Raw genomic sequence first — 7,601 nt, 5'->3', positions numbered from 1 at the left:
TGACCCGATCGAGGTGAGTTCTGACCTTTCCCCATGGGGGAAGGCCATCCACCTAGGAGTGCCGTCTCCCGAGCCATGATCCGCTTGCCGACCTCCATTGCCGGCCTACCTCTCCAACAATAGAAACCAAGATACGTCTCATCTTCTTCACCCTCTTGCCTCGCTTATTTCTATAGTTGTCTCCTTTAACCTGAGCCACCCAAGAGGTAGCTCGGCTATGCTAGAGGATTGACCGAGCTAACCACTTGCTGACCTTTCTCAAGGAGGACCATTGCAGAAGGCCCCCGAGCATGGCGAGGACAGGATAGGCGGAGCAGGGGAACTGGGTGAGGGATCAACAAGGTGCTAACCGAACGGCCTAGACCGCCGCATTGCAAAATATGTCATTTTCCCTTCTCTTGTGTCCATTCTATTTTCTTTGCTGGTATCTGCCTATCTCCCGATCCTTCATCGGATCATGCCATCCCACCACATGATAGTTTGGGGGCCCACAGAAGAGGCATCGCCGAGGGTTCTATGGCCAGCCCACTAGGCTTTAAGCTTTCCCAAAGAAACTAAAAGTGCGAGGGATGATCAGGAGATGAGCTCACGTGGTTGTAGCTGGGATGCCTAGAAGCGCCCTGACCATCTGAATGACTGATGTCCAAGTATTGATCTCGAGCCACTCGTTGTGACCAAACGAGGGAGGCAACGAGCCCTTGAGTACCGATAGTTGGGTTCAAGAACTATATGAGTGGCTCGGTCGAGAAGCCGAGAATCTCTCCACTGGGGGACATGACCAAGTCACGGAATGATCATAAACTTGGGGTTCTCAAAACTTACCCGCTAACAGCATGGGAGCGACAATCTTGGCCACCAAGGCCATTGTCGTGGTAGCCTAGCCCACTGAGGGAACATCAGCCCCGAGCTAAAGGATCGTTCAAGCTTATGAAAACTTCAAGGCCCTGGTGGCCTTGGGGGCTGCGCCGGTCCCCATACGGAGTAGCTCAACCCCCCGATCGATGGGGCTTAGGTGGCGCATCCCCCAAAAATCAACCAACTCCCCGGAGTTGGGTCATGAGCCGCCGGTAGTAGGCCCAACGAGGGTCCTTGTCCAAGGCTCAACGCACTCCTCGCTCCCCGATCTATGGCCGCAGGAGGTCGGCCCTAGAAGGTCGGCTTAAGAGGATCGAAGCCTGCAACCATAAACCTCAGAAGGGCATGGCGCTATGGATGATCAGATGGCCCCGAGCCAGAGCCCAGCAATCTTGATCACCCGGTCCATGGTAGGCTCCGATCAAAAAGGAGGGCACCCCTGGTCCTAAGGTGGATGACACCAGACAAGTTCACCGAGCCCTCGCTCGAGTCGAAGACCCATGCGACATACACTCACAAAGGGATCGACACCATGTTCACTCGGCCCCGACAGCTGAGCAACACCCATCACATTAGAGAAGAAGGCCCCAAGCCAGGCACAACACTCTTGTTAGTGAAAGACGTCCCTACCAAGGAGGGTTCGGTCACCATAAGATTGAATTTAGCCCTTCGTTGCCATCACCGCAAGTGAGGCCACAAAGGGCTCAGGGTCTCCTAACGAGATCCTAACATATGGGTATGTTAAGCCTCGAGTGCAATGTTTCTCGACCGAAAAAGACCCCCGACCGACCCCCTTAGGATCATCTAGGGGCTCAGGGGCTATGCCCATCGGGCACGCTCGCTTGCACCCTTTGGCAAAGAGACCCAGCCAAGCCTGACTTTTCCACGACCTCCACCTAGGGCTTAGGGGCTCACCCAAGCCCCGAGCACACGATCTATGGCGCATCCTAGCCTAGCCTTTGGCTCTTGCCCGGCTAATGACATCAGCCAAGGCTCGAGCACAAGAAGACAAGCCCTAGGCTACCAATGCTCAAGGGCTCCCTAGCACCGCTCCCTAGGCGCGGCCCTGCCAACTGCTCCCCCGATAGGGTCATGTCCAGGGCATGACATAAGAAGACAAAGCTTTCCCTCGGCCTCCAGGGGATTGGGGGCTTCCGGGCCCATGCGTCAGCCCCTGGAGCCGACCTTCTTCGCGACCAAGAAGACTCTAGAAGGTCCACCTGCAGGAGGCCGGTCCAAGCCGACACAGCCTGACACGTAGAGTGTCAGAATAGAGCACCTAGACAATGCCCAAGGCTTCTTCAGCTCCAAGACACCGCAACGGTCCACGGCGCACCACTGCAAGACCCTCCTAGACTTCGGTGCACATAGACCATAGACTAGTTCCCCGAAACTACCATGCACCGGACCTATCTCGTTATATAAGGGATATGGTCGGACCTAGGAGGGGGGAGGATCCTAGATCGATCACTAGACACTCCATTCCATTCCATCCGCTTCCTCTCTGCACAGGGAGCAAGGCAACCCAGAGAGGGTCACCGAGAGCTCCTCCACCGCATCTCGTCGTCTTCCTCCTCTCCGACGGGGGGAAGGCTCCACCAGCGGCAAGGCAACCCTAGGATTAGCACCGAGCTGACACCCTACCAAATCTCTCTCTACACTCTGTTGTAACTCCCCAATTTTGGGCGATCTTGAGTATGAGCATCATTAGCTTCTAGACATAGGGACCAAATTGGCCCAAACCAGGATAAACCATTGTGTCTTCTCTACGTAATTCTTGTGTTCTTGAGTCTACCCGAGCCACCGGAAACCCGTACTCTGACACTGACTCAAAAAATTATGCTTGCCGCGGTTTTGACCCCATGATGAGAAGCCAACTCAAAATTGGATGGCTTGCTTTCTAGGGCAGCGCGTGAGAGGTGGTTTCACCAATGGCGGTGGTGTGGGCTCCAGGTCTGTGGCGGTGGAGACTTGGATATGAAAGCAACAATGAGCAAAGCGCGTAGTGGACAGTGGTGGAAGCAATGGCGAGCACAACTATCACGGCGTGAGCCAGCCAGGGTGGCATGGTGAGTGTGGATGGCACAAGGTGTAAATGACGGATCTGGCATGAGTGGATGTACGGCGAGTGTGGTGGTGCAGGCCATGTGAGGATGTAATGCGACACAGAAAATGGGATGAGGAAGGAGACAGAAGAGAAAGGTAAGTGAGCAAGAAGAAAGAGCCAGGGCAAAAATATAATTTTACCACATTTCTCTCTCGTACTTCAACCAAAAATATTATTTTGACTATAGGGATGTCCATAGCAAAATAGTCTAGAGCCACAGAGTGTCTAGTAACTTATTGTACTTTTTTTATGTCCTACTTGGTTCAATATTACTTTCACATGTCCTGTAGTAAATTTTGCCAAAATAAACTAAACATAGACATACTAAAAATGATTAAAGTATTCTTTTAGTGCTGTAATTTCAGTGAAATAAATATAAGCTAAGAACTCAAAAGCATCAGGTATTAGATATCTTCTTTGGTCAGCTCTTCAATTGTTACTCGTTATTTGTGCCGTTGATATGTTTCGATCTGGTTCCATTACTTTTTGCCATTGTTTAACAATACTCTCAAGTATAGTACCAAAACTTATCGTGTCATTATGAAGAATTGAAGACTATTCCTGACAACATGTAGTAATACAAATTTGAAAAATAGAATACATACACCAGCTAAAGATCCATCTCCCAATATAAGAAATTTACCACTCTGCAATATTCAACACCTTGAAATTAGCAAAATAAAAAAAGAAGATGATACACATTTTGAAAACTCAAATGTTGGATCAAGATGTTGTTTAGGTGCACAGGACTTCTCATTATCATTTTGCTTAGGTTCTCTTTTCCTTATTCATATTATCAGCAGTTCAGCTTAATGCGTTTGTAAGATCTTGTCTGTTGTGGATGTAGAGGCCGGAATTACTTTATTTATTCATTTTTAGAAAGGCAAAATTGGCTACAGGACACTCAAAGTGACCATCTTTGCTAGCGGACATGTAAAATAGAGCAGTTTGCTGGTGAAAACTATCGTTATTGTCAAATTCGCTCTTGGGCACTACAGTCAATAAAATATTCATTTTTTGCTTTTGAGGAGATAGAATAGAGGGGAATGTCCTTTTTGTCCCAGACTCCTTCCTCTGTCCCTTTCTTTTTTTTTCTCAGCCCGTTTGGCTGCACCGTGGGCACGAGGGCCACTGCTCTGGAGCCACCCATGCATCGGGCTGGTGACGAGCACACAGGATGCGAGCACGCAGGGCACGGCATCAGGGCACACAGAGCAAGCACGAGGGCCGCCGCTCTAGATGAGCTCTGGTGTGCGATGGGAAATGACGTTGCGGGCTCGGATTGACGTTGTGGAGCGGTGTCGTGCCCTCGTCGTGCCGTTGCGAACCCAACGGAGGAGGAAGCGAGGCTGGAGGTGGTCAGGGTAGGGAGATCGGGAGCTCAACCAAGCTTAAGCAGTGGAGGCGGCGGCGCTTGGTGGAGCTGCTAGAGAGGGAGAGGGAGCACGGCGAGGCGCTAGAGAGGGAGAGGGAGCCGCGCAGGACAAGCAGGCAGGCAAGCGGACGCGGGCAGCTGCGATGGCACGAGCAACCGGGCCCGAGCAGCGGCGGTGCGCAGCAGGCAGCAGAGATGGTGGCCCGGGCAGCAACGGCGCGCGGCAGTGAGCTGCAGTGGCGGCGCACAGCAGGCAGCGGAGACGGCGGCCCAGGCAGCAACGGCATGCGGCAGCGAGCTGCAGCGGTGGTGCACAGGAAGCAAGTGGCGGCGGTGGCAGCGCGAGCAGCCAGACCAGGAAGCAACGGCGTGCGGCAGCGAGCTACAGCGGTGAGCGTGCTCAGCATTCTGGCAGCAGTGGCGGTGGCGCGAGCAACCAAGCCAGGGCAGTGGCGGCATGCGGTAGCGGGCTACAGCGGCGCACGCGTAGCAGTAGCAGCGCCAGCCGGATTTGGCCACCGGCTGTGCGTTCTGCTCTGCTCTTGGAGTCCGCTCTGTTGTGCTCTGCTCTAAAAAAGAAAGGGAGAGAGGAAGAAGGAGCCAGGGGTAAAAGGTCATATCCCTTTTGTTCTATCTCCTCATAAGCAGAAAATAAATATTTTATTGGACGCGGTGTCCAGGATCAAATTTGACAACAACAACTGTGTCCATCAGCAAATTGCTCTATTTTACATGTCCGCTAAAAAAGAGTAGTCACTTTGAGTGTCCTATAGCCAATTTTCTCTTTTAGAAAAGGTGAATGCAACTTCTGTTTTTTGCAGTTTATAGCAGCAGAGTTGCTAAAGGAAACAAGCACTGATACCTTTTGTTCTTATTTATTATAAGTGAGCCAGATACATTAAACTGTCTGCGATGGTACGGTGTTTCTTTGAAAGTGCAGCTAATCCTCATTATTGACCATATTGTCTCACTAATCACTCATTAGGTGCGCCGAGGCCATGCGTATCTCTAGGGATACTGGATAGAGATCATCTTGTTTCTGCCACCAGCTAGTGCGTATTCCGATGGTAAGAACAGGCTCTTTCTCTCCTTCCAAAAGAACTAACTTAATATTACACATTATTGCCTATATATAAAGATCAGATGAAAGTCTAGGCTGACTAGCTAACAATCGTTGTCACAAATCAGAGTATTTATACACGTAGAAGTATCTGATAGCGTGATGCCTTTTAGATTAGCGTAATTGTGCTTATTAGTGTAATAGAATTTAGTTGTTTTGCCAATCCTTTCCAAATTATGTCACTTTAGGTTTATTTTAAGCCATACATCTCTAACTCTATAGTATACTAATAAAAGCACTATCAAAACATAGTTTACAGAATATTTTAATGAAACCAATTTAATAATATAGACTTTGGAGCATTTTTATCTAAACTTGGTTACACTATGCCAGATTTCGACATCATTGCCAGCCTAATCACTGACGGATTTATGACAACCGACAATGATGTACCTTCACTGTCGGTTATGAGCTTGAAAATAAAAAAATAATTGGGGCTGGACTAAAACAGGCAGTTAAGGACCACATCACTGCTGGTTTATAGCTTGAACCGACAGTGTTTTGGTGGCCACTCATCATGGCCGGTTCAAGCCACAAACCGACAGTGATTTGGATCTATCACTATCGGTTCTAGCCAAGAACTGATGGTGCTAAGCCTACAGCACAAAAAGGCTACAGCCGTCCTCTTCTTTCTCCTCTCTTCCATCCCGAGAACAGAGGCGCGCGTTTGGGCCCTTCCCTCCATTGTTGCGGCTACTCTTCACCATGAAGCTAGCGCTTGGATTTTAAAGAATGGCTTGATCTTTTTGCTTTAAGGTTAGTAACAAACATCCACTCCTTTGATTTTGTTGCTTAATTAGCTTCGTTTTGATGGCTACATTGCTTGATTCTCATTCTAGTTCTTTCTCCTTTCTAGAAAACACTTTTCAATTGGACATTTATGCAAGGTTCAAATTGTGGTGAATCCATCATCCAAACGGTTGGTGTCTATGAACATATTTAAATTTCTAGTTAATTATTCCATGGTGGTCAAGATCATAATTGTTAATGCTATAATTAGTTCTTAGAAGTAGAGTAGAATAGATGTTTTTTATTATTGTGCAATAATTGTTTTTTACTATGATTTTTAATTTACAGGGGCCGGGGCTATCAATTTCAATTTTTTAATAATTAGTGTACAATAATGTTTTCCAAAAATGTTACTTTCAAGCTACAATTGTTGTTCATGAAGCTCGATTTCTTATTAATTATTTGTAATTACTATCTCAATATTTTTTTTGTGCAAAGATGGATCAAGAGGTGATGCATCTGTCCTGAACGGATAAGCGGTACATGCATGGCATCAACCAGTTTATCATCGATGCCAAAGCCCATGCTGAGAATGGGAACCCTGTCTTCTGCCCATACAAAGATTGCAAGAATTAAAGGAACTTTTGTCAAATTGAGTCTATACGACCGCACTTGATTACCAAGGGGTTCATGCCAAACTATACAATATGTACTATGCATGGTGAGGTTGGTGTGAATGTTCTGCAAGAAAACGACGATGATGTGGATATGCCTGACGTAGCCATCCACGATGCTGACGAGGAACCCAGTGTCAATACGGAACCTATGGCCACAGTTAAAATGTGTTTAGAAACACGCTAGCTGACGACACCGAGGATAACGATGGTATTTCTCAGCTGCTACGTAATGTTGAGACCGGATGTCTTAGTGAAAGACAGCTAAGAAATCTAGAGAAAATGAGATAAGATGGCAAAACACCATTGTATAGGAATTGTCCAATGAGCAAACAAGGAAACCGACATTATGTTGTTAGAGTTCAAATCGACAAACGGATTGAGCGATAAAGGCTTCGATCAGTTGTTAGGTATAATAAGGAAAATGCTCCCAAAGAAAATAAGTTGCTAGAAAAGACATACTTGGCCAAGCAAATGATCTGCCTCATCGGTCTCGAGGTTGAAAAAATCCACGCGTGTTCCAATGATTGCATATTGTACCATGGAGAAAAATACAAAAACTTGGATAGGTGCCCCAAGTGTAAAGCTCCACTATACAAGGAAGGCCCGTCAGATGAGGGTACCAAGACCAGAGGAGGTCCTGTAAAAATATAATGAATAAAAATACTGATCAGAAAAACCTCAGATCTAGTGTGGGGTGTCAATTTGGGTGTACATGCTTGCCAAAAAAATTCAAGTCAT

Source organism: Miscanthus floridulus, chromosome 14 (genome assembly GCF_019320115.1).
Source record: "Miscanthus floridulus cultivar M001 chromosome 14, ASM1932011v1, whole genome shotgun sequence".
Classification (NCBI taxonomy): Eukaryota; Viridiplantae; Streptophyta; class Magnoliopsida; order Poales; family Poaceae; genus Miscanthus; species Miscanthus floridulus.
Note: the sequence above shows the minus strand (reverse complement) of the source record.